At 39.1% G+C, this 27,791-nt stretch overlaps 1 long non-coding RNA gene across 1 annotated transcript; it reads left to right on the top strand.

Annotated features, from left to right (window-relative positions):
* The first annotated feature begins 264 nt into the window (after window positions 1-264).
* LOC144587042 (uncharacterized) lies at window positions 265-27,791 on the top strand. The gene is made up of 2 exons (XR_013542192.1): window positions 265-14,198; window positions 16,367-27,791. It is a non-coding gene; the product is annotated as an uncharacterized LOC144587042 (long non-coding RNA).

Consider the following 27,791-nt stretch of genomic DNA (forward strand, 5'->3'; position numbering starts at 1 on the left):
GTAACACTGCCCTCTGTATTTGACACATAATGGCTGAAATTCTGTTGCCTAGTGCAGTGGTCCCCAACCTTGGGTCTCCAGATGTTCTTGGACTTCAACTCCCAGAAATCCTGGTCAGCAGAGGTGGTGATGAAGGCTTCTGGGAGTTGTAGTCCAAGAACATCTGGAGGCCCAAGGTTGGGGACCACTGGCCTAGTGTAGTAACTTGCAACTAAAGTAGGCCAGTTGAATCAACTGAATCAAATTCCTACTGAGTCAATGGACTTAGTCTAGCTGAAGAAATTTAAATAGTCAAAGGTTTTGTATACTTTCGTTTCATTATCAGTCCAAATGGAGATTGTAGCCAACCAATCACAGGAAGATTAAGACTCAGACGTGCAGCAATGAAGGAATTGGGGGGAAAATTAAATATAAGGATATGTCACTGGATAGCAAGACCAAAATCACCCACAGTCTTGTATTCCCAATTACGCTGTATGAGTGTGAAAGCTGGACAGCCAAGAAAGCTTACGGGGGGGGGGGAGTGACTCATTTGAAATGTGGTGCTGGAGGAGAACTTTGTGGATACCCTGGAGTGCTAAAAAGACAAACAAGTAGGTTCTAGAACAAATCAAGCCTGAACTAACGAGACAAAAATGTTGAAACTCAGGCTATCCTGCTTTGGGCACATCATGAAAGAGAGGGTAAGATTCTCTGAAAACGAAAATAATGCTGGGAAAGGTTGAAGGAAAACCAAATATGAGATGGACTGGCTTCCTAAACGAAGCTGTAGACTTAAGTTTGCAAGACCTGAGCAGGCCTGCTGAGGACAGAACATTTTGGAGATCACTCATTCACAGGGTTATCATAAGTTGACGGCAACTTGGCAGTACATACCGTGTTTCCCCAAAAATAATTTTTGCTCCAAAAACGTAGTAGGGCTTATTTTCAGGGGATGTTTTATTTATATTTTTCATGGACAACAATCTACATTTATTCAAATGCAGTCATGTTATCTTCTGGTTTCTGCACAATGCTGCACAATGGTGGAGGGTGGGGTTTCACTTAACGAGGGCTTATTTTTGGGGTAGGGCTTATATACAAACATCCTGAAAAATCCTACTAGGGCTTATTTTCAGGTTAGGTCTTATTTTCAGGAAAACAGGGTAACAACAGCAGCAGCAGCAATTTGCCATCCAAAGCAACAGGATTTCAGCCACTAGTTTCATAGATTATATGATTATATTTATGCTATTAATCCACTAGGAATTTATACCGTGTAGGCATGGGAAATAGCAAGGTTGGCAAATAAAGAAATATAAAGAGTAGTGAACCTTTACAATTGCTAAATTTTGGACAGAACATGTTCCACAAACCAGGAATACTGTTCCTTTTTTAAAATCTTTTTTTATTAAATGAAAACATATTGTAAGAAACAAAAGAACAAGAAGAACAACAAACAAACAAATAAAATACAATAATTATACACAAACAAAATTGAAATAAAGTGCTCCCCCCCACCAGGACCAATGGACAACTAGACCTTTTCCTTTATTTCAAGGATTCCCCTTCCAAAATTGTAATATTTCTTTCGATGATGCTCTTCCCTTCCCCTTTATTAATGCATAATCAATAAAATCTCCCCAAATTTCTGCAAAAGTATGCCTTTTAAGCACTCCTATTTTTACTTTAATATTGCATGTTAATTTGTCATTAATAGCTATATTCCATACATCTGTATACCATTTACTTAATAGAAATTTATGTTTTATTTTCCAAAAGTTGGCTATAATTAATCTAGCTGCTGTGACTAAATTAGAAATTAATTCTATAGTTGCCCAATTATATTCCACTTTGTCAAATATTGATAGGAGTGGTACTGTCACATTCCCCAGTGCCCTATCTTTGTTTTCCCTCAAACACAGGTCCACCTTTGGACACAATGTACTATTTACTCTCTTTACAAGCTTCCACCAGTGGATATTTATCCACATTGTACCAAATATGTGTCTTAAACCCGGGCTGCCAATACATAACAGGTTTGTTTGTTGTTTGTTTGTTTGGTAAATCACAGAAGTAAAGTCATAGATGTTCTTTCATTGTTCAGTCATTAAACTTGTATAGGAATACACGTTTGCTTGTTTGGATTCATTCACATTAACCACTGTAACAATATCTTATGACTGTCTATCTATACAGTGGTGCCTCACATAGCGACGATAATCGGTGCAGCAAAAATCGCTGCAAAGCGATTTCGTCGCTATGTGATTTTAAAAAGCCCATAGGAATGCATTGAAACCCCTTCAATGCTTTCCTATGGGCTTAAAGCTCACCTTAAAGCGAAAATCCTCCATACGGCCGCCATTTTCGCTGCCCAGTAAGCGAGGAATCTACGTGAAAACACAGTGGGTGGCCATTTTGTTTACCCGGTGGCCATTTTGGATCAGCTGGTTAAAAATCATTGCTTTGCGATGATCGGTAAGCGAAACAGGGTACCGATCATCGCAAAGTGATTTTTCCCCATAGGGAACATTGCAATGCGATCGCAAAAGCGATCACAAAATCTTTGTCACTATGCGGTTTCGTCATTAAACGGAGCACCCGTTAAGCGAGGCACCACTGTATTCCATTACTTTTATCTCTTGTCTATTCTCTAGCACACACCAACTTTTTCAATCTCTGTCTTAACCCTTCAAAAAACCCAGAGTGCAGGACACATATGAATATCTGGAAAAACTTACTAACTGTTAGAGCAGTACAACAATGGAACCAATTATCTCAGGAAGTGGTGAGTGCTCTAATGCTGGAAGCATTTAAGAGAAAATTAGACAACCATCTGTCAGATCTGCTTTGATTTGTATTCCTAAATTGAGACAGAAGTTGAACTTGATGACTTTCTAGGCCCCTTCCAACTCAATTATTCAATGATTCTATAATATCTCCTCCTCTTCTCCAGGCTATACACACACAACTCTCTCAAGTGCTCATAAGAGTATGATCTTCAGACTCTTTGCACTCTTGGCTGCTCCCCACTAAACACAATTTAGTTTGTCAATAAACTTCCTAAATTGTAGTGTTCAGAAATAGATGCAATCATTAGTCCCTGCATGTATACAATATTTATAAAATCAATTATCTAGCAGGCATTATACCCACTGACAAAGAGAGGTAGCCAACAAGATTCAGGTCTCAAGGCATCCACATCAAATGAATGCCCATTCTTTGAACTTGCTGACCCAATCCTTCCCATATTTAAATTAAGAAAAAGCTTTTTCAGAACATCTGGACATCTTGAAGGAATATCAGAGAATTATAGGACTGCAATGTGGGAGGAATCATAGAATAATCATAGAATCATGGAATAGGAAGGGGCCTCTAAGGACATTGAGATCACCCCCCTATCTGAATATATACAGTCTTTTGAATGCCTCCAGTGAAAGAAAGAACTATGCATCTCTTAAAGGGAAAGGAACCCTAGGAAAGTCTAGCTCCCCATCAGATGGATGGATGGGTTTGGATTTTAACTCTGCCTTTCTCCTTTAAAAAAAACTCAAGGTGCCTTACAACATTAAAAGGACAATATTTAAAAACTAAAAACAGTAAATATACAAATACTTAAAAAGAATTAAACAAGCATTATATTAAAACAGTGAATAAAAGTTTTGTACTGACACAGTCCTTCGTTAGGGTGAACAAAAGGTACATTCATACCTGTATCAGTGTACTCTGTGCTCGTCACCATGTACCACAGAGGACATTATGTTAGCTGCCCCAAATGCTTTTGATATTGCCCATTAGTGGGCAAAAATTGTCTGATATATTTACTAATTGTATGACAGTGCTTTTAACATTAACACAAAGAAACAAATAGACATGAATACATATATATTTATACATGTAAATATAAGCAAGATGCTTAAAACACAGGGAATACTGAAAGAAAATGTGTCAAAAATTGCTGACCAGACACTTTTTGTCTCCTGAGGAAAACAACACTGTGACAGCTCCATTTACTCACCAATTAATCCAAGGACACACACTTATATTTGTTCAAGAAGATGTTTCTGTGCCCACTTGCACTGAGGGAAGAGCAAACTCTGCAGCTGGCAAACAGCAGGAGAGAAGAAAGGAATAGGAGAAATAGCTCAGGCCTGGGAATCAAAGTCAAATTTTGTTTTGCCTAAAGGATTTTGTCAATGTTTCCTGCATTAACTTTAGAAGACAGCAAGGGACATCCCTCATTCATCCTCACTACCAACTAAAGAGAGATTTTCTTTTTCCTTCCTCCATTTCTTTATGTACATTTCCAAAATTACAGGTAGCTCTGTCAGGCCATTAAGACAGACAACCAAAAAGTATCAGCAGGATGATACACTATTTTGGAGAAATAAAAGGTCACTAAGATGTCAGGAAGTATTTGAGTTGATTGATCACTTTTCTGTGACTTCTAAAAATGTATAGCCTTACCAAATAAATCCCCTTAGCTCTTGTCTCTAAAGACTCATTCAGACATTATAAGCATGTTGAAGAAACATGTAAGGAAGGAAGATATGGCAGCACTGTCCATCCTCATTTCCTGTCTTCCTCTCCTTGAGGAGGATGACTTTCTGAAGGGGAAAGCCTCCTGTGTCTCTGAGAATTTTCCAGATTGTTTGAAACCCTGATTTTTCCAGGTTTCCAAGCCTTCCGTTGATAACTAAAAAGCCTACACAGGATCTTGCATATATTTGGTGGTCCTGTCCATTTTACACTCACAAAAATATATATCATAGTGACCAGAACCCTATTCATTATTTATGTCAGCATAAATACATTTGTATAAATTATGGTGACAAGTTGCAGCTAGTTGAGTCACAGCTTATATTCCTCATTACACACCAGTAATATGATGTGGAGCCTGACAAGGAATGCAAGTGGCGATTTGTTGTGCAGTTTGCCCCTGTATGGTGTAAGTCAACAATGATGGTGTAAGTCAACAGGATTCTGGCTGTTAATTCAATTAAGCAGAAAAGATGCAGACTGTGAACAAGTACCTTGTGTGTTGAAGATATAAAGAATATCCACTAAATTCTTTGTTTTTGTCAGTACAGGCCGTCTTGATACTATGAGGTGTCTCAAATAGTAAGTTCCAAGCTGCACCAGATTCCTCACCTTCAAAACAAGACAAGGAATGCTTTTCTCCACCAAGATATATGTACCATCCTTTCCCTGTTTGTTTGCTTTTTAAATGTGGGTAGACACATACAACCCAGTGTTCCTGATTCTTCGAAGCCCACAAAAGGTAGTGCTGATTACAGTACTGAGTAATTTGCTCATATTATACAAATTATGTAATTTGCACAAGACAAAAATGTCAATAACAGTGTCTACTTGATATCAACAGAACATGTCTCATCTTCTTACAGCTTGAGAAGCCATTTTTTGCAATTAGTTGTGCTTTCTTCCTAGGAAAAGAGGAATAAGGTTTAAATCCCCATCATACATCAGCGTTAGGATGCTGTTATTTCTATGAGCTCAATGTAGTCTTCCAGAATAATCAATGCATTAGAGAAGGTGCTGGAGTGATGCTTTCAGAATGACATCATGGCTGAATCTCTCAGTTACAACATGCATGATGGTAATAAAAACACTAGAGCTTTTAGGTGATAAGTATGATGAAAAGACTTTTTCATTCTTCCTTTAGGAGCCTATGTATTTCCATGCCCAAGCAAGTTTTAGAATCCCCCTTTTCCCTCCCTTAACAAATAGCAATGAAGGTTTGTGTTTGAAGGAACTGGGGCTGTTCTTTTCAAGTATTCTGAGCCACCATAAAGTTTCACAACCATGCCATACATTACGCACACACATAAATACACACAAAAGGAAAAGTGTCAGCAGTTTCTGTATTTTTTCCTTGCACATTTTATGTGTATGAAAAGTTACCGTAGAGGAAAACATCTTTGCTTTTATTACAAAACACTGCTGCCTTGCAGTCTGTTAGGAAGCCAGTTTTCATTTTGCCACAATATATTTCCATTTTTGCAGCATCTTGAAATCATCCTCCTAAATACCCCACGCCCTGTTTTTCCCAAAGAATAGGACTGTTTTGCAAATGCAATCTAGTGAAATCATCTAGCATTTAATGTGAGTCAAGTAGACATTCTCCTTCACTTGAACTTTCTTATGACAACCTTTGAAATTGACAAATTAAAAGTGATTTGGTGCTGTCAAAAGTACCACAGAGCGAGCGCCACAAAAATATGCAGAAGAACTTTACAGATGGCAGGCTGTTGCCTTACGTGGCAGTTATCTTACTATACCCACTGCCAGTTAAATTAATAATGTCACAATCTATCTTCTGTGTCAGGTGTAAATGACTTTAGAACATCAATAACTTGTTTACAATGATGTCCCTCTAGCATTTAAGCGGGGATATTGATTTCACAGTTTGTGCAGAAAAAAGCACATATATACAATCCACATATTTTGTTGTAAAATGAGATTTCAAATAACCTAAACAGTTAGTGGCTCAGAATGAAGCCATAAGATGGAAGGCCTTGTCATTTATAGGAAGACGTGCAGTAATGATCCTTCTTCAACCATAATATTGATGATCGGATCGACTTTCACAGCACTAGTGGCCATCAAGAGCCGTTCAGCAAAATGAAGATTTCATGAAAGGCTGTAAAAGGTTAGAATGATTTCTTTATATGATTACTTTTCAGGGAATTTATATCAAGAAGAAACACTGGAAAAAAATATTTATCATTGATCCATGGCAAACATTCAATGAGACTCCTGGTGAACACTCCAAAACTTTTTTTTCCCTTTCCCAGCACAAATTGAATAAAGAAGGCAGTGACAGGACTGTTTCACAAGACAGGTATGGAGAAATACCTAGCTACTTTAAATAAATGCATGTATCTCCAGTGCTAGATTAAATTTATCCAAGGGTATTAAAGGAACTTGCAAATGTAATCTTGGAGCCTCTGACTGTTATCTTTGAAAATTCTCGGAGAACAGAGGAGGTCCCTGACGCCTAAGTAAGGACAAAAACAGTCCATATCTTCAAAAACAGTGTTGAGAGGAGGGAGCGCAGGTAACTACCAACTGTCAACATGACATTGATGCTAGGAAAGATTTTAGAACACATAATTAAACAGAAAATACATAGAAAAGAATGCCCTGATTTAATAATGTGATGAGTACCTGGCAGATTTCTTATTCTTGTTGATTTTCTATGTTTTACCATGCCAAGGCTTTTCACTGAAAATTCCCCCTGCATAGTGAAGTTTCTCAGCATCCTGCAAAAATGAGAGCCTAGACATATTCTCCCTTTTCTGATCATTTGTTTTTTGTTCTTGTTGTTTTGCTTGATTCTGAAGAGCTGAATGCCTTTTCTGATGAAACCTGGTCAGGAGAGCTGCCATTCTGTATAGGAACTGTAATGATACTGTGCAGCTTGGGGTTCCTTATTCCTTTTCCAGATGAGCCCCTAAATAGGAAAGATGACATTTTCTACAGGAGTTGTAATAATTTTGACCTGCATAGGTTTTTTTCCCCCTGGGGAAAAACACCACATAGAGAAATCTTGCTGTGAAAAGAATACCTTTTTTCTCAGTTTGTCTCTGAGGGCAGGGGGCTTCAAGATTCACATTCCTACCTTGATTGTTAACAGCAAGCCTGCATTTGTCCAGAACAAATTATCAATGCTGTAACTCAGTCGTTCTCAACCTTGGGAAACCCGGATGTTCTTGGACTGCAATTCCCAGAAGCTTTCACCACCAGCAGTGCTGGCCAGGGTTACTGGGAGTTGCAGTCCAAGAACACCTGGGTTACCCAAGGTTGAGAACCACTGCTATACTTTAAAAAAAAAAAAAGGTTTACAAGTTTGCTAGATGAGGGAAGTACTGTGGATGTTATGTATCTATCTTGATTCCAGCAAGGTTTCTGATAAGGTCCCTCATAATATCCCAAGGCTAAGCTTTTAAAACATGGTCTAGATGCTGCCCCCATTGACTTGTAGCTCGTTGACCAGCTGCGACCAAGGAGTGCTCATTAATAGTTCCTTACATTTCTGGAAATACATGAAAAATAGGGTTCTGCAGGGTGCTCTTCTCAGCCTTGTGTTGTTAAATATCTTCATAAGCAACTTGGATGAAGGAATGGAGATGTTCTTCACATTTGTAGATGCAAGCAAACCAGGAGTGGTTGCTAATGCTTCAGCAGAAAGAGTCAGGATTCAATATGACCTGAACTGGTTGGAGCACTAGGCCAAAACAAACAAACAAAAATGAATTTCAACACACAAAAATTGTTCTGCATTTAGGCAGAAAAATCAGAGGCACAGATATAGGATAAAATCCTGTTGCTTTGTGTTGTAAATTTCACTAGAGCAGGCCTTTTGAAGCAATGGGATTTGGTGAGTCAACGCCTCTTTAAGTTGCATGGATTCAATTGGGCCTATTCTAATTGTGATTTACTTTAACATTTGTTGTTGTTTAGTCATTTAGTCATGTCCGACTCTTCGTGACCCCATGGACCAGAGAACGTCAGGCCCTCCTGTCTTCCATTGTCTCCTGGAGCTGGGTCATATTCATGTTGATAGCTTCGATGACCCTGTCGAACCATCTCATCCTCTGTCATCCCCTTCTCCTCTTGCCTTCACACTTTCCCAACATCAGGGTCTTTTCCAAGGAGTCTTCTCTTCTCATCAGACGGCCAAAGTATTGGAGCCTCAGCTTCAGAATCTGTCTTTCCAGTGAGCACTCAGGGTTGATTTCCTTCAAAATGGGTAAGTTTGTTCTCCTTGCAGTCCAGGGGACTCTCTTTAACATAGTAAGTCACAATTGAAGTATGCCCATTTGAATCCGGGTAACTTATGGAGGAATTGACTCTCTAAATAACCATTGATTCCATGGGCCTTCTCTAGTGTGATTTACTGTGCTAAACAACAGGGTTTTAGGCAATGAATTGGTGACACCTGACTTGGCAGTGATATGTGTGAAAAGGATATAGAAGCCCTAGTAGACACAAGTTAAACATGACTCCATGATAGAGATGACTCAGTTGTGCTTCCATTTCCTGCTTGATCTAGATGCTATACTTCAGTTTATGCAACCTAGTATTGCACACCTTTTTTACCACTACATCACAACTGAGTACAGATGGGCACAAACTGGCAAAGTGGCAGTTCATGCTAGTTTGTCCTTTGGATGGACTGGTGTTCAACACTTCTGAGTCCCACCTCTTCCAGTGGGAGCCCACTCAGATACAGCATCCATGAGGCAGGGCAAGGAAGCCAGGGCACTGCCTTTGGGTGGATGCTGGCTGGCAGAGGTGGAGCTGGGAAGCATCAAACACCTATTTGTTCAAAGGATGAACTGGCACAAATCTCCAAAGTGACAGTTCATGCCCATTTCTACTTAGTTGTGATGTGGTGGTAAAAAAAACTCAGGCAATACTAGGTTGCATCAACAGACATATAGCATCTAAATCAAGTGGGAAATGGTAGCTCCACTCTATTTTAGTATTTGCTTACTAGTATCCTCACTTTCTCCCCAAGAGGAGCCAAGGGGGCTTACAACATTGAAGTGAACAATATTAAAAGCAAAAATTCACAATACATTATAAAAATATTAAAACACAATTAAACCAGTATCCTAATTAAGACCAAATTAAGACTACTACGTGAACACAGTTTAAACCCATTTTGAAAGTGCATTGAAAATGAAAAAAAAAAAGCCCAATTTTTAAAGCCCCCTCATATATAGCCAGTTATTGAAGAAAAAAAAGCTGGCCTGAAGAAAATGGTCTTCACCTGCTGGCAAAAGGACAGCAAACAAGGGGGGGAGGAGGGTGGAACCTGGCCTCTCATGGAAAGGAGTACCACAGCTTGGGAGGAACAAGAGAGCAGGCCCTTGCTCACATCCTTACCAAATGCACCTGTGAAGCTGGCAGGACCAAGAGGCAGACCTCTCCTGATGTACTTAAAACCTGGGCCAACTCATACAGGGAGATGTTATTTTTCAGATAGTTTGGATTACAGTTGGATGTCAAAAAGGGTCAGGCCTCCTGGGGCCAGACTGTCCACTCATGTGTCTGCTGCTGCTGCTACCAGCTCCACTCTCCCTTCCAATTGCTCTGGAGCTCACAATTGACTATACACTCTTGGCAGAAGGAGGGAAGATGAGTTTCCCTGCCAGGCTGACGAGTTATATGTTCCCTCTCACTAGCCCCAGTTAACACTCTGGCTGCAGCATTTTCTACTCATGTGAAGCTTCCAAACACTTTCCAAAGGCAGTCCCATGTAGAACATGCTACAGTAATGCCAGCTAAGGCATGTGTCACTGTGGCCATATCAGACAACATAAGGAATGGCCATAGCTGGCACACTACTTTTCACCATTCAAATGCACTCCTGATCACTGCCAAGACCTGGACAGCCAGGCTTAGAGATGAATCCAAGAGCACACCAAGCTACTACTATATGTTTTCAGTGGGAGTGTAACAACATTCAGGACAAGCTGAAACTCTATTCCTTGATCTGCCATACATCTGACAGGGAGCACTTCTACATTAAGTTTCAGTTTATTCACCTATCCAGCCCCATTGCTGACACCAGATAGTCTGTATTTATTAATCTATTATGGTCAATGACCAACAAGATAAAAATACATTATTTAGATGAAATCACATAATATCAGATAATACCGAAAGACACTGGACAAGGCATGCCACCATCTGGCTCTTTTTAGACACTGAAGTTAAGAAAAGTTCTAAGTTAGCCAGCAGCATTGAAGGATATAAAAGCTTTTAAAACATCACACCAATCACATACCCCGTTTCCCTGAAAATAAGACCTAACCTGAAAATAAGCCCTAGTATGATTTTTCAAGATGCTCGTAATATAAGCCCTAGCCCAAAAATAAGCCCTAGTTAAGTGAAACCCCGCCCTCCACCATTGTGCATCATTGTGCAGCAACCAGAAGATGATGACATGACTGTATTTGAATCTATGTAGATTGTTGTACATGAAGAAAATAAAACATCCCCTGAAAATAAGCCCTACTGTGTTTTTTGGACCAAAAATTAATATAAGACCCTGTCTTATTTTCGAGGAAACACGGTAATATAAGATGAAAATAAGAGACACATATAGCCATCAATATACCACCCCAACTCTCCTAGAAACAAGACATCTCTAACAAAGGTGGGGACACTCAAAGACCTTACATGGTCAGGAAACTATGGCAAGCTATAGCAGTTGTGTGGTATTTGCCCACTTTAGTCGCAGTATAAGAAACCTTGTCAGAGAACAGCAAAAGAATATAAAATTTGTCAGATCTCCCCAGAATGTTTTGAAAAATAGGGGAGAGAAGATCCTTGCAGAAACCTCTATAAAAATGACAGTATAAGAGGACATGTCCCACTGTTTCTACTTCAGCACCATTAGGTAAAGGTAAAGGTTCCCCTTGACATTTTTTAGTCCAGTCGTGTCCGACTCGTGCTCATCCCATTTTTCAAGCTGTAGAGACAGCGCTTGTCCAAAGACAGTTTCCATTGTCACGTAGCCAGCGTGACTAGGGAGCGCTGTTGTACCTTCCCACCGAGGTGGTACCTATTTATCTACTTGCATTTACCTGCTTTCAAACTGCTAGGTTGGCGAGGATCTGGGACAAAGCAACGGGAGCTCACTCCATCGCGTGGATTCAATCTTACGACTGCTGGTCTTCTGACCCTGCAGCACAGGCTTCTGCAGTTTAGCCCACAGCGCCAGCACCATTACCAGGACATAAATGATCAGAACAGGATACGCCCTGAAATCTCCCTTCCAAAAGAATAGAAGGCAATACAATAAATCTAGCTACGGTCAAAGCTTTTCTAGATTTAGATGATGTTATAGTGGTCAAATAGGTGGAAGTATAAAGGCATTGTTTTTTAAAACGCTAGATTTGTCCAGTGAACCTAAATATTCTTGAGGTTGTATGTCCCAAATCCTTTGCTTGACGGCTGATCTGGTACGTATTAGCATAGCCCATTGCTATACGGGTATTTGGGGAAAGACCAGTTTGCAGAGCTTCATTTGTCAGGTGACACTTCCATTCTGATTGGAAGGTATCAGAAAGAGTCAATGGTACCAAAACTTGTGGGAAGAAGATAAACTTTAGCCAGTGATTGAACATGTAAGCCTTGGCACGTGCTCTGGTGGAGACTAAATCTGCCTCTAGGCGTAGAGCTGTGTTAGGGACACAATGAGGCACCACCAGTATAGCTCTCAGAAATCTGGACTGGACAAACTCAAGGGGACGCAGATTGGAATTTGCAAATAATTGGGAACCATAGAGCATTTGTGCAATTTCTTTAGCCTCAAATACTTGGATCACTGATAGTGGTTTAGAACTAAAACACCTTCCTTGGATTCAGATGTGAAGGAGAGACATGGGTGGAGAGGACTGGATGGGTGTCATCCACATTCTGGTGCCACTGAACCCTAAAACTCCACATAATCTCTCCCAGTTTCATGCTAAGTATGTTAAATAGTTTGGAGGACAATACAGAACCCCAAGAAGGAGTTTCTCAACACCACCTTTTGAGTCCTCCTCTCCAGGATGGATGGGAGCCTCTGCAGAAGAGTGCCTAAAAGGCAGATGATATTGAAAGGCACTGAGAGGTCCAGCAGAACCAACAGCGACAGACTCTCCCTGTCCATTTCCAAGCATAGGCCATCCTCCAAGGTGAACAAAGCACTCTTCATCCTACAACTAGGAAGGGTTTCAAATTGAAATGGGTTTAGAAAATCTATTTCATCCTGCAACCACAGGAGTTGAGAAGTCACCACATGCTCCAGATCTTGTCCAGGGATGAACATGTAAACTGGCCTGTAATTACCTAACACCTTAGGATTCAAAAAGAGGGTTTGTTTTTTCAGCAGCAGTGTCAATATTCCCTTCTTTGAGTGTGCTGGAATCTAGTCCTGCTACAGGGAGACATTCACCAGTCTTTTTATTCACTTGGCCAGTCTCTCTCTGATCACATTTATAAGCCAGGAAGTGCAAGGATCCAATACATCTCACATCTCCAGGGATCCTGTCTAGATTCTCAAGTTGCTAAAACTGAAACTTATCTATTAGGACAAGCAAAGGCCAAAATTATAATCACAAAGATACACTCACGGAACTTGCATCAACTATAACATCCAAGTCAGGGTACATCAGAACAATTTTGCCTGCAAAGTGTGTAAATTCTTCTCAAAAACAGTTTGTGTTCTCTTCTTGTGTGAATTCTTGACTTCCCAAGAAAGCTCTGATGGATGATGCAATGGTGGCAGAGAAGTATGGCTTCTTTATCACTACTACTGCCCTGGAATTGGTCTTCCAGTGGGTTCCAGCCCATGTTCAGGCAGATTCACTCTGAATTTTCCACTATTGTTACTTTAGCCTTTGCCCCAGTCATTGCATCACCAATTCTCACTCATTGCATCGCCACAAGTTCCCTAATAAACCAGGAGGCCACTTTGGCTTTACTCCATGGGAAGGGATGCTCATGCATGATTGGCACATAGTTGTAGAAGGAAACAGAATTCTTCCACTAAGCATCCATTTTTCCATGAACAACACAGCATACAGCATTATCTTGTGTGGTAATTACTTGCATAAAGCAGCTTTGCATCTTCTTTTCTCATGATAGGCAACAGCATCCCATTAACACTTTCCTCTACTGACATCTGGTCTTCAGAAAAGTTCTCAGCTGAGTGACAGAGCACATACTTTCCATACAGGATGACAGTGCTACTCCTGTCCTCTGAAGATGTCGGCCACAGAGACTGGTGAAATGTTAGGAAGAACAACCTTCAGAACATGGCCAAAGTGCCCGACAAACCCACAACAACCATTAGATCCCAGCCATGAAAGCCTTCATGAATAAATTCCTCTTCTTTTTATTTCTAACCAGACACAAAAGAAATGGGAGAACTTGCCTGTTAGAAGATGAGGACAACACTGACTATGGCTCTTTTTTGATGGTTGCCAGGTAGCTACCACTGCAATAGCCCACAAAGCCCTCCATGGCATGTCATTACTGTGGAGCATTGGTGGACCACTACAAGAGCGGCCATCCGAGACTCATTGGAGTGACATCAAAAAAAAAAAAAAAAAAAAAGGAAAGGAAAGGAAAGGAAAGGAAAGGAAAAAAGAAAAGGAGACCACCATGTCAACAGGGATAAGCCAAATTTTAGAAAGGTAATTTTTATGGAGCAATTTCTTGTGAAGCCCAAAAGAAGTAAACTCGTTATTGTTAACATCATGAAACAATACCTCTCACAGTGTTACTTGTTACATTGCTTGCTAATTTTTCATCAGTTCAGTTCCTAAACTAGTTTTAAAAATCTAATGAAAAGATAAGGAAACACTCTGAAATGTGTAAGGTTCCCTTCAATCGCCACTCAAGAAGGAAATGTTATAAGTAAACATTATGGGTTTGTTTTTTTTAGAAAGTCATTGTTTTCTAAAAGTAACATCTTTATACAACTGTTAGCCCCAAAAACAATGTGTTATCTGTAATGATGATACTTGTCGCCACTTCTTGTCTCTTCCAAATTTGAGACAGGACCCTGACAACTGTCTAAGAAAGTTGCTTTGGTGACAAGAGGGGAAAATGTGAAAAGGGAATTTATTTATTTATTTATTTATTTATTTATTTATTTATTTATTTATTTATTTATTTATTTATTTATTTGATTTGATTTGATTTGATTTGATTTGATTTGATTTGATTTTTATCCCGCCTATCTGGACCAACGGTCCACTCAGAATTTCCTGGTTTGTAGCCCATGCTCTATCAGATCACTATACCAGAGTTACCTACATTATATATATTTTTAAAAAATCCTTACAGGTTTCTATTCATTTCTATAAATATCAACCCTTTCAATATCTAGCAATTAGAATTGAATAAACAGTGAAAGACTGCTCCAGTTCCAGTGAATATCAGCAAAATATCATGTGGTGAATGCACGAGTTCTTAGGGACTGAGTTTGGGAAGAGAGAAGGGTATTTCCTCCTCTAATCACGTCTGCAAAAACAAAACTGGAAAGGGTACTAATTTATACGTTCAGCTTAATGCCTCTAGGAATAGAACAATAAGGAAGAGATTAAAGGTTTTGGTGATCTGGATGAGCAGCCAGGCTCTCACATAACTGAACAGTGCCCTCTGGAGGGACTAGCATTTTATGGTGCCCTTTACATTAAGTAAAATATATACATATATTTGCACACATAACTTAACTAACTTTCTGCATAGAAGAGGTAAGTGGGGGGCAGGGGGGGAGAAGGCCAGGTCTTTCCCATCTTTTTATTAGATGTAAATGAATTTGAAATTATCTCCTCCATAAAACTATTTACAGAAAGAGACCACTTTGATGCCATAAACGGTTTCTTTAAAGAGGAGGTTTAGCAGCAGAAGAAAACATAGTTATGCGAATGAGTGCATTTATTTTTCCTACTGAAAATGAATGATTTTATAAATCATTTCATTTATCCCTTTTTAGGCCCCAGCAGCTTTAACCATTCAATCTGAAATGGAAAATTAAGTCCTAAAGCATGCTGATCTGTCATTATTAGGAAAATAAAATATGAATTAAAATCAATTATACAGCTTGATTTCCTTAGAAAAATTAATGTTTCCTTCAAATGCTAAAAGAAGTGCGTTTACTTTGTGTGATATTCTGTGACAAAAATGGTAATTCAATTTCTGTCTCTCCCCCCCCCCCCTTGTAAGACACAAAGGCAGCTACCATTGAAGAGTAAAATGCAATTTCTGTTTTCTACAATGGGTAAAGAATTCAAAAGTGTTTGTATTGAAAATGCTGATTGTTATCAATACAAAGTCATGAATTACTAAATCTAAGAAATTATGCCTCCAATTTAGAGCTAAGAAACTGCTTGTTGAAATAAATTGCCACACAATTATCTGTAAAATAAATTACTTCCAGTCATTTTTCCCATGTTGTCATCTGTAATCAATGTGCCTCTTCTATGGCCTATTTTTATTAGAAGTATTCCCCCACCCCTCCTCGAGTCTGAAAAGTAATTACAAAAAAGTACTTACTGAGACGCAAATGTTTACTGCTATTTTTTTTCATGCTAATTATAGATACCTTGTTGGAAACAGAAGCTTGACCACATTTCAAAAGCTTAAACTACCTTAAAACAAAGTTAAACGTTTAGTTGTTTGTGTTCTGCAACACTTGTGCATTTGAAACCCTAAGTTTGTAGCCAATTGCACCAACAGAGTCTCAAGGATAAAATGAAACCCCTAGAACTTAATGGGACTTTGGAGTGACCGACATCTTGCCCTTCCCCCGCCCACAAAGTCATACCACTTTCTTTTTCTTCTTCTTTTTTCCCAGATGCTCTCCATGATTTTTTTCTCAGACCTCCTCATGGAACAGAAGGTCAATCCTGACGTCTTTTCTGCATCTCCAGCAGCAGGTAACCGTCTTTTACCTTCCATCTGTTTTATTTAATTAGAGACCAATAGAAGGCAATTAATCCAAACCCTCAGACTCAGGGGCAGGGTTACAGTAACACTTTAATTACCTGGAAAGTCCACTATTAATCAAAGTGCTCCTGGTCTGTATGAGGAATTTGAGAGCAGTGTAGAGATAGCAATGTGTCTTTTCCTAGGGTGACCCACAGAACAAGGAAAAGACTAAAAAAAAAACCCAGAACTTAAGGTTATCCTGCTTGGCTGTGCAGAGTATACTGTATATGGAATTTTTAATATCTCATGGTGTCCATACCCAGTGCTTCAACTAGTCATTCAATTAAAAACCAAGATTGCAGATTACATTTTTCTCTCAAGAAACCAAATCAGTCATTATTTTCAAGTTATTCAGCATGAATTATTTCTGCATAGGCATTGTATCTGCAGGAGGACTCTTGAGAAAATAAAAGGCCACCTTACTAAGAAGAGTTCACATCTTAGGTTTCTCCATAGTAGGCAAAGAGGTCATAATGTACACTCAACCTTGTTACCCACTGCCCACCATATCATGATACATCCAACAGACTCTCCTTCTTGATAGGTTGTATTAATGAAAGCAACAACTTTCTGAAATAGTTATGAGCATTTCTGAACCTTTGGGGAAAGCCTACAAACCGCTACAGAGAATGAAAGCCACCACAGCCCTAAGGTAATATGTGCTTCTTCATATAAAGACTCTACCATTCTATTTTTAGTGACATCTTAGTGACAGTAGTAAAGTTTGAAAATGAGAATCCTAGGAGAAACTCATATACTGTATTATACCCTCATTTACCTGAAGGGCTTTAGGGACAGGCAAAGTGCTTAGATAATCAGAAGTTCTGATAAGTGGGATCTTTCTTTTATAGGGTTTTATTGTCGGGGGTTATGCATAGAAGACAAAATGAATTTTGATAATTAAGGTTCAGTTAATTGATGGCATACTCTACGTATGTTTTAAACATTGCTGCATATGTTGATGGCTACATTATCTGCCAAGTGGAGAATAATTTCCACAAAGGGGACAAGATTTTCGACTTTTGAGTTGACTAGCTATTTACCTAGTCTCAGAAGAGAAGCATTAAGGCTGAAGTTATTATGGATGACTGTCTGAAAAAGACAGAGGGTTAAAAGAAACAGGTTTCATTACAGCCTGAAGCATCATGCTCCAAGCCAAGCTTATTACGCACTGCCCTCTTCTGTTGCATCAGGCACTCCAGCATAAAAACATTGCATTTCCATAAATTTGCCACATCTGGTGTGCCAGGTTGGGTTTTTCATGGAAGTATGCAAGAATGTGACAAATGTTGATTGAGTGGCTAAAATGAGTGACAATTTCTTTGGAAGTGCCTACACACATCAGTTTGCAGAAGCATGAAAGGATCCAAAAGGTGTCAGTCAAAGAAAGTAGTGGCTCGTGTTAATTTTAGATTCATCAGGAAATTTAACATTTGCATCTTGCACATCCAGTCAGTTTGATGTGAACACAAGTTGAAATAGAAAGTTTCAGAAAGCAGAAGTGTGTTAATGCTTCATATTGATTCATCTCTCTTTTTCTTGTAAGGGAGAAAGATGAAAGAAGTAGTCTGGATGGAGGAGAACAGGTTAACAAGCTCTTGTAATTTACACTGTTTTTTGTGAGGAGCACAAATACAGGTTCATTTTTTATGTAGCAGGCCACCACACTATTGTTTCTCCCCAGTCACTTTCATACCATCAAGCATTCTTTAAAATGTGCCCCCACCCCCACGATAATACTCACACATCATTTTTTGAAAGCTGCAGAAAGTTTTCTTACATCGTGCCACTAGAAAGAAGTTCGTAAAAAAAAGCTTCAACACTTGAGAACAATGAGAGGAGCTGTCTTACACAGAATGTAAAAGTGAGTGGGAGATATGAGTGAGCAGTATTCAAAACTCACACTATCTTGAAAAGAACTTTATTGAAGTAGAAAGCATAAGCAAACAGAAGAATATGGACAGATCACCATAAAGCTGTATAGTGTATTTATGAGAATAGGGTGAGATTGAATGGTAGTTTTCTGATTCTGCAGAGCTTTTTCACTGATGGAATGGGGGAGGAGGAGATTTTCGTCAATTCCATTCTCAACCTTCAGTCTTCGGCCTCCCCAGATCCTCCTCCAGAAGATTGGGAGATCTTCCTGAGCAATGGGAGAACCAGGGTTGCAAAGGGAGGGAGAATCAACAAACAACACCTCCATGTCTTTACTCTGGTGCAACCATTCCAATCAGAAGTTTATTCCAATCCAAGACACAGAAAGTTATCCTTATACTTCTCCCAATTCTGCTCCCTCCCAATGAGATGACCTCATAAACCAAGTTTGGTAACTGTCTTAAGACAAGTCATGCTAGATGAGCGCAAAAGCTTATCTAGTTCAGAATCACATTCATGCAGTAGTCACACAGAACCCCTCAAGTCAAAAACTGGTGCTCCTAAGGAAGTGAAATACTGAGGCATATGGCCTTTGCCACTGGAAGGAATAGATTGCCAGTGATGGGGTCATCCTCCATGAGGTTGTTCAGTGTTTTCAAAGGTTTATGGGTGGAATCTTTACTGGCAGTATAAAGTTACAGTATTAACATTCATTGTTTGGTAGGAGAAGAAGATGTGTAATTAAAGAGAGAACTGTTGAGGCAGAAATCAAACATCTCTCACTGTCTTTCAGGCAGATGATACAACCTTATTCTATCATAAATGAGACAGTGGCCAGATGTTTTCACATCTGTAATTCACTGGCATGATCTGTACAGGTTCCACAAGTCATTGAAACATACAGTTTTCCTTCTCAGAAAGGAAATGAAAGGCAAGTTGAGAGGGTCTAAGTGAAACGAAAATTAACTACTAATAGAAAGAGGCACTTAAGGTGAAATGTTTTCTCTCTAAATAATCTATAATTTAACTTTTGCAGAAGAATCATTATTAAACAGGTGTTTCACCCAAAGGACTTCAAAACTACTTCAGGATTCAAATCAGCTACATTGAATACTGCATAATTTTCTATAGAAATTTCATGACCCATATGTTTCACTGTTCTTCAATACAAGGGATATGACCAAAAAAATCTCTTCATAATCTCCATCTCTACAAAGCAAGACAGCCTGCCAAGGATTTTCCAGCCTTTCTAAGAAATCTCCCATTCAGCATGAAACTGAGACAACGACCACTTTACCTGTGATAGCTTGGCACAAGATTATTGTCTTTTTCCTTTGTGAAGCTAAGAGCATACACATAGGAAATGCTGAGGGACAGCTGACAAAAGAAGCCCATTCAATGGTAACATGTTTTTTAGTTCATGAAAGAAGGTAAACATCACATTTTCTAAAAATGGATGTGTGTTACGGATATTCAGAAGTCAACTGTTAGCTATTAAATTCATCTATTGTGTTTCTGTTTTTAAAAGGTTTTGCAAATGCGCAAAATCTCTCAAACAGGAACAAAATATTGCTGCCTTGTGGCAATGAGAACATTTACCACAGAAGAACAAACCAAGTCAGGAATCACACTCCTGGTTATTACTTCCCAGATGGTTCACCTGTGGAAGAACCTTGAATTTGCATATGGTTATATATTTTAGTAACCACTTTATAGTTTGTTTTTCCCAAATTTTGGTTTCCCCAATCTGTGCAAAAGCTCCTCTCTCTGAGCAAAACTGTTCTTCCATACTTCAAGCTAATCATACACAGACAGGTTGATCAATCTCAAAAATGTGTGACATCTCTGTGATGCTAAGGGCAGAGGGGAATCTCCCCATCTCACATTAAAGGGAGAAATTTCTGTGTATGTCCTTTATCAACTGAACATGATGAACCCAGATGAGAGATTCTTAAGTGTTTGATTTTTTTGTAAATATAAAAGCACAGCAGTTAATAAAGCTACTAATCCTGAATTAGGTTCCTAAAGAACAGTATAGAATCCTATATCCCTTAGGGTTGCTTCCTGTCCAGCCATAGTGAAATAGTGAATCTAATAGATTGTTTGATTATATAAGTAGGCAAAGCCATTTTAGATTTTTATTATAAGAGATTTATTTTATTTGCATAATTTATGCACATATTTTTACTCATTTAATAAGAATAATTTGGGCTCACACTACCGTCTGCCAACACTGCTTCAAAAGAAATTAAAAACCTATGCTTTAAAAGGGCGTATTTCATACATGGCCATTAAGGCATACTTTGAGATACAAGCAAGCTTTTCCATACCCCAAACCCCATGCATCATGTATCTGCACAAATGTGGTAAAATCTATTCTAATATTGCTCTGATAGTTTCTAGTAACATGTACAAAGGTTTTGCATGCCATTGCTCTCAACAAGATGAAACATTTGGTGTATATTTGAGTAAGAATTTTAAAGTGAGCTTCTCTTCCATGGATTGTTGAAATACTGTTCCTGTTGATACTGTGTCTCCTCTCATTGTTAGCGGAGTTGTAATTGCTACCTGCAACAATATAAACATGATTTATAAAACGCAAAGGGGAAACAGTGATTGATTTCTCCATTGGGCTTGTCACTCTTTGTGAACAAAGCTACTATCAAATGCCTACTACCAGGAAGCCAATGTTATTCACAGTGTCTTGTCAATAAAAAAAGAAATGGGGGTAACCAAAACATCTTCCCTTCCAAACTCTTGGCGGCCTGGATGCTGCAAGCCAATGATGTGTAGCATTTTCCTTTCTTTTATTTTTTTAAAAAAATGCACCCTTGTAACTCCTTGCCTGATATATGAGCAGAGAAAATTTGACAGATCAGAACGATGCAAGGCAGCCTAAAACATTTGGCACAATATGTGTCTGGCATACAGAGACTGCCTGTCAAATGCCTATGACTCCATACAGCAGCTAGGGACCCTATGGAGTAGCAGATGGACTATTAAGGTAGTATTAATGTAGATGCCATCAGTTTTCAGTTCTGACTGGGACATACTCTTTAGAACTATGAGCAGCTGCTGCCATTTATTGTGACAGCTTCCTGCTAACTTTTGCCAACTGGCACAATCTGACTCTTTGTACCTGAGCTATTAAATGTGTGGCTTCCACCATTTTAGCCCTCCAGAGGACTCTTTTAATAATTCTCTAAAGGAAGAGCCAGGCATTTATCACCAAAGTTAATGCACGCATGGTACAGGCAGGGTTATCATGCTTCCACACCACAATACGGTGGAACAGATCTTATGCACACACAAAAACAATGCCAGCTTGGTAAAAGAAGTTTGGAATATATATGCTAAATACCACCAACATCAGTTTGGCAGATGAAGGTTGGACCATGTGTATACAATTGTTTAAAAGTTTTCATAACAACAGTCATCAGGGACCTGCTATGAATTCTCAATATCAAAACACTCAGCTGAAGTAATTCTGTGTATACAACACCACACTCTATCAGCAAAACCCTACTAAATATACATGCTAGCAATTCTGTTTGTCTATACTCATTCCAATAATTTCTGACAAGAAGTTGTTCACTAGATCAGTTGTACACACAGGAATACAACTGGCGTGCTCTGGTCCATGGGTCACGAAGAGTTGGACACGACTTAATGTCTAAACAACAACACCCACAGGAGCCCATTGACATGAGAAGCTAGATTTAATTGGAGACAATTATGAGAAATATCTGAAGCTGTTATTTGTATCTCAAAACCTTTTCACACATTCTGACATGACAAATCAGGTTTTGGCAATAAGTGGGCACTCCTTGGTGAGCCACAAGCAATCCCATTTTTTAGGACCACATTTAAGCCTTGCTTTTCCTCAAATCATGTAAAAGATGTCCAAGTTCAATAGCAAATGCAAATAGGAGATAGTTTGGGTAACAGTATCTCCAATTGGAGTGGCTCTCTATCCATTTGCACAGTGGTTGCTTTCCAAGATTATAGCCACATTTTAAAAACTTCTAAAGATCATCATTTGCAAACTAAGAGGATCTCCTTCAGGGTAAAGTGGGTGACCTTCAGCTATCTTATTAGTCCACATAATGGTCCTTGAAAGGGTGGGTGATATGTCTAGGAATTCTTCACTGCCTCAGATTTCAACCTGAGTCATGGAGGAATCAAGGGCTCCCAGTTCTAATTTCTCATTTGGCAAACTATGACAGTAGCTCTTGTTCCCATCCTGTGATGGATGCCATCATAAGGATTGTGAGCTGCTGGGATACCATTCTTACTTAGCATTATGAATAACTGGCTCATAAATTGAACTGAAAGAACCCCATTGCTCTGTCATCATAAACAGAATGAATGTAACTACTGGTGTTCTCTAAGACTTTCCTGACATACCCGCATGTTCTTTTTTCAAAATATGCAACAGTACCACCAGCAAGGGGGGGGCATTTTTCCCTCTTTCTTTGATCCACCTAGATTTCTGGGGGATGCATCACGTCAGTTTCTTTTATTGTGCCAAACAAGAAAGCCAATGGTAATGCATACACTCTGACACACAATAAACATTCCAGATAGTCATTATAAAAATGGCTGGCAGAAATATTCATTATGCTGAGCTCATGCCTTTTTTCTTCAAATCTTTGGACAATCTGATTAATAATGCGTACAGGAAACTTCTAAGAACATATCTTAGATGTCTGATACTATATCTTGTGTGTAGACACAGAATGTTCTGCTTTTTTTTGTTAATGCTGATAAAAAAACTTAATTCATACTGCTGTTCTATATATTGCCAGACTTACATGTTCCTGGCCTGTAAACAGGAAGGGAATAAAATATTCTTAAGGCACGCTCATTCTATATGTTGAAAATGAGTAAGTCCAGTATTGCTCGGGAATCAATAAAAGCTTCCTAGTGGATGTAGGGCCAAAAGATGTCTTATGCACTTTGAGCATGTCTCAAATAGAGTGGTCTAGGCTCAGAATATGCAAAAAACATGGCTTTTTTTTGAGTGGGCTGGAGCAGGCTAAAAAGGCTCACTTGGAGTTGGAGACAAGTAGGCTATGCCATTTGGTGCAATCCTCACACCCAAATGGTATATACGAAGTCAAACAATCCTATTTGGACCAGCTTCTCCCTTTGCAAATATCCAATAATGTAAAGTGACTTAATAAGCAAGCCACTTCAGGATACTAACAAATTAAACACTTCCTGTACTCCTTCGTGGAGGGGCAGAGGAAGTAAAACTATATATAGAATCGATTAAAGTACTGAAAACACAATGTATCACTTATACAATTTTTCTAAAAAGACTTTTCTTTGCCTTGTCTTAAACATTTAGTTGGGCTTGTAATATGAGTAGATCTTGGGATAGGATGACGATTAAAGTTAGGGTTAGTGTTAGGTCTAACACTGGGGCTCATTATACTTAAACAGCTTGAGGTAGTAAAATAAGGGTTAGGCTTACAGTTATGGTTAGGGTTAAGGATAGGGATAGGGATATTGTTAGCATTAGAAATAGAGTTAGGTTTAGAATTACAATTATGGCTCATTTTAGGGCTCATAACACATACAGCTTGGGGCAGGGTAAGGGTTTGGGTTTGGGTTAGGGTAACATTGGGTTGAGGATAGGATTAGGTTTGGGTTTAGGGTTGGGGTTAGATATAGGGTTAGGGTTAAGGATAGCGATAGAGATATTGTTTGCATTAGGAATAGGGTTAGGGCTCATCCTAGGACCCATAATATTTATAGAATGTGGGGCAGGATAAGGGTTATGATTAGGGTTCGGGTTCAGGTTGGGATTACGGTAAAGATTGGATTGAGGGCAGCATTAGGTTTAGGGTTATGCTTGGGGTTAGTCTTAGGGTTAGGGTTAGGGCTAATAACTGGGTTCATTATAGTTAGAGGGCTTCAGGTAAAATAAGGGTTAGGTTTGGGTTAGGGTTCAGGTTCGAGTTAGAGCTCATCATGAGGCTCATAACATTTATAAAGCTTTGGGCAGGATAAAAATTTGGATTAGGGATCGGATTAGGTTTAGGGTTGAGATTCAGGTGAGATTAGGGTTAGGATTAGCCATAGACTTTATGATAAATTTAGAATTAAGATTAGGTTTAGCCTTAGGGCTAACATTGGGGCCCATTATAGTTAAAGGGCTCAGGGTAAGATAAGAGATAGGGTTGGGGTGATGGTTACGGTTAGGATTACGATAAGCGTTATGATTAGGATTAGGTTTAGTACTATCCTGGGACCCATGAAATTATAATGCTTCTGCAAAGAGGATGCATAAAGTTCAGTTTACAGTTTGTGTTAGGTTTATGGTTAGGGTTAACGTGAATGTTAGGGTGAGGCTTAGGGTGAGGGTTTAGGTGAGGGTGAGGGTTTGGGTTAGGCTGAGGGTTAGACTGAGGCTTAGGCTGAGTTTTTGGGTGAGGGTTAGGGTATAGTAACCTATAGGGCTTGCGTTTAGGACTAGGACTAGGGTTAAGGCTAGGGCTAAGACTAGAGCATGGGTTAGAGATAGGGATAGGGATAGGGTCAGGGTCAGGGTTAGGGTTTAGGTTTAGGGTTAATGATAGGATTTGGGTTAGGGTTACGGTTAGGTTTAAATTTAGAGTTAGGGTTAAGGTTAAGGGTTAGAGTTATGGTTACATTTAGGGTAACCATTAGGGTAAGCGTTAGGGTTAGGGGTAGGGTCATGGTTAGTGTAATGGTCAGGGTTAGAATTAGGGTTTATTGTTAGGATTAGAGATAGGATTAGGGTTATGGATAAGACTACAATAAGGGTTAAGGGTAAGGGTCGGGATAGGGTTAGGTTTAAGCGAAGGGTCAGGAAAAGGCTTAAGGTGAGGGGTTGGGTGAGGGTTATATTTAGCCTGAGGGTTAGACTCAGACTTAGGCTGATGGATAAGTACAGGTTTGTGTGAGGTATAGAATGACGTTTAGGGTTTGGGTTTGGGTTTGGGTTGGGTTTGGGGTTAGGGTTAAGGTTAGGGTTAGGGTTAGTTTCAGGCTTAGTGTGAGGGTTTGTTTTAGAGTTAGTCTCAGAGTTAGACTGAGACGTAGGCTGAGGGTTAGACTGAGGGAGAGGTTAGGGTTAGGGTTAAGGTTAAGTTTAGGATCAATTTGAGGCTTAAGGTTAGGGTCTGGGTGAGGGTGAGTGTTAGGTTTAGGGTTCGGGTTAGGGTAGGCTAATGCTTAGGTTGAGGGCTCTTACTACGCTAGAGTTATGTTTGTGGTTGGGAATAGTTTTAGAGGTTAGAGTTCGCATAGCTTTAGTGTTAGGGTTGGGAGGAATATTACGTTCAGGTAAACTTTACTCTGAAACCAAAGCCCAACCCTAACCTTAACTCTCCCCTTACCTCCACACTTAACCTTAACCCTAACCCTAACCCTTAAACTTAATCCTAACCCTAACCTGGCATCTAACCCTATCCTTATCTCTATCCCCAACCCTAACCCTAACCCTAATCTTAACCCTAACTCTAACCGTAACCATAACCCAAATCCTAACCCTAACTCAAACCTAACCCTAAATGTAACTCTAACTCTAACCGCTAAGATTAATCCTAAACTTAACGCCAACCCTAAACCTAACCGAAACCCTAACCCTTACCCTTACCCTAACCTTAACCTAATTCTAACCCTAACCCTAACTCTAATCCTATCCTTAATAATAGCCCTGACCCTATCCCTAAACCTAATCCTCATCCCATCCCTAAACCCTATCAGTAACCCTAATATTTACCCTAACCCTAACATTGCCCCAACCTCAACCCTAACTCTAAACCAACCATCACCCTAAGCCTGACCCTAACCCTCATCTTAACCCTAACCCTAACCGTAGACCAAGAACTTGGCATATATCAATTTCTACACCTAGCCTTACCCTAACTCCACCCTTTCCTTAACCTTAACACTAACCCCCACCCTCACCACCATTCTAACCCTAGCCCTAACTCTAAGCCTAACCCTAAATGGCTAGGTTTAGAGTTAAGGAGAATGTTAGGGTTTGGTTAGGGTTAGGTTTAGTTCTAGGTATAGTGTTAGGGATAGGGTTAGGGTAATGGTTGGGGTTGGGGTTAAGTTTAAGGGTTAAGGTTGGTATTTGGTTTATTATGAGGGTTAAGGTAGACGTAGGGTTAGGATTAATCCATGCATCTGAAGATGGAAGAACTTTAATGGTATAGGTCCCAAAAGAAGAAAAGCAAATGCTCTTAATTAATATTTATGCACTGAACTGCAATCAAAAGGCATTTTTTGAAAAAAAAACTATACAAAGATACAACAATTAGAGAATATGAGGAATGCTGTATAGTAGGTGACTTCAATGCCGTTTTTGATAAAGAAAGAGATTAATCTAAGACACAGAGCAAAAAAGCAAAAAAGGAACTAAAAAGAACAAAATCTTTTTACAGATGGTGGATTAACCTGCACTGATAGATGCATGGAGAACAAGATTTCCAAAATCTAGAGACTGCACTTTCTTCTCAAATAGACATAATGATCCAGAATTGATGCTTTTTGGATTCTGAAAACATGGATAATGAATCTAGTGGAGACAGAAATAATGCCTAGAACAATATCACGCCATGGTATAACATTAGAGTTGGAGATATCTAAATGACCAACACTGTGGTAATTGAATACAAATTTACTTAGAGATGAAGAAATCATTAGGACAGTAAAGGAAGATATGAAGGACTACTTTCATAGGAATTCTTCCAAAGGAATGTCCATGCAGATGGTGTGGGATGCCGGTAAGGCACTCCTTAGTGGCATTTTGACAAGACTTGGAGCAAAAAGAAGGCAGTCAAAAGAGATCAGATATAATAATCTGGAGAAAGAATTGTCAAACCTGGAAAAACAAATGAAAAAAGTCCATCAGTAGCGCAAATAAAACAGAAAATTAAAATAGCACGACATAAATTAAATACTGTTTTGAAAGCAAATATTGCAACCAAACTGAAATTTGCTAAACAAAAAATTTGAGAATGCCAATAAAAACTAAAGACCAATATCTCTTCTTAATGTGGATTATAAAATATATACAACTATTCTGGCTACAAGATTGAAGAAGACATGGATTAATGTAATTCATGAAGATCAAGCAGGATTTTTTCCAAAAAGATATTTAAGACAAAATGTAAGAAACCTTATAAACTTCTCAGAATACTATGACGAACACCCAGAAAAATCAACAGCATTATTTTTAATCAATGCAGAGAAAGCTTTTGATAACATAAACTGGAACTTTATGATATTCCAACTAGAAGAAATGGAAGTGAGCCAATTCTTTATCCACAATATAAAAGCGGTCTATTCCCATCAAAAAGCAAAAATAAGAATTAACGGAGAATTATCAGAAGAAATTGAAATACAAAAAGGTATGAGACAAGGCTGCCCAT

This window comes from Pogona vitticeps, chromosome 2 (genome assembly GCF_051106095.1).
Source record: "Pogona vitticeps strain Pit_001003342236 chromosome 2, PviZW2.1, whole genome shotgun sequence".
In the NCBI taxonomy this organism is placed as follows: domain Eukaryota; kingdom Metazoa; phylum Chordata; class Lepidosauria; order Squamata; family Agamidae; genus Pogona; species Pogona vitticeps.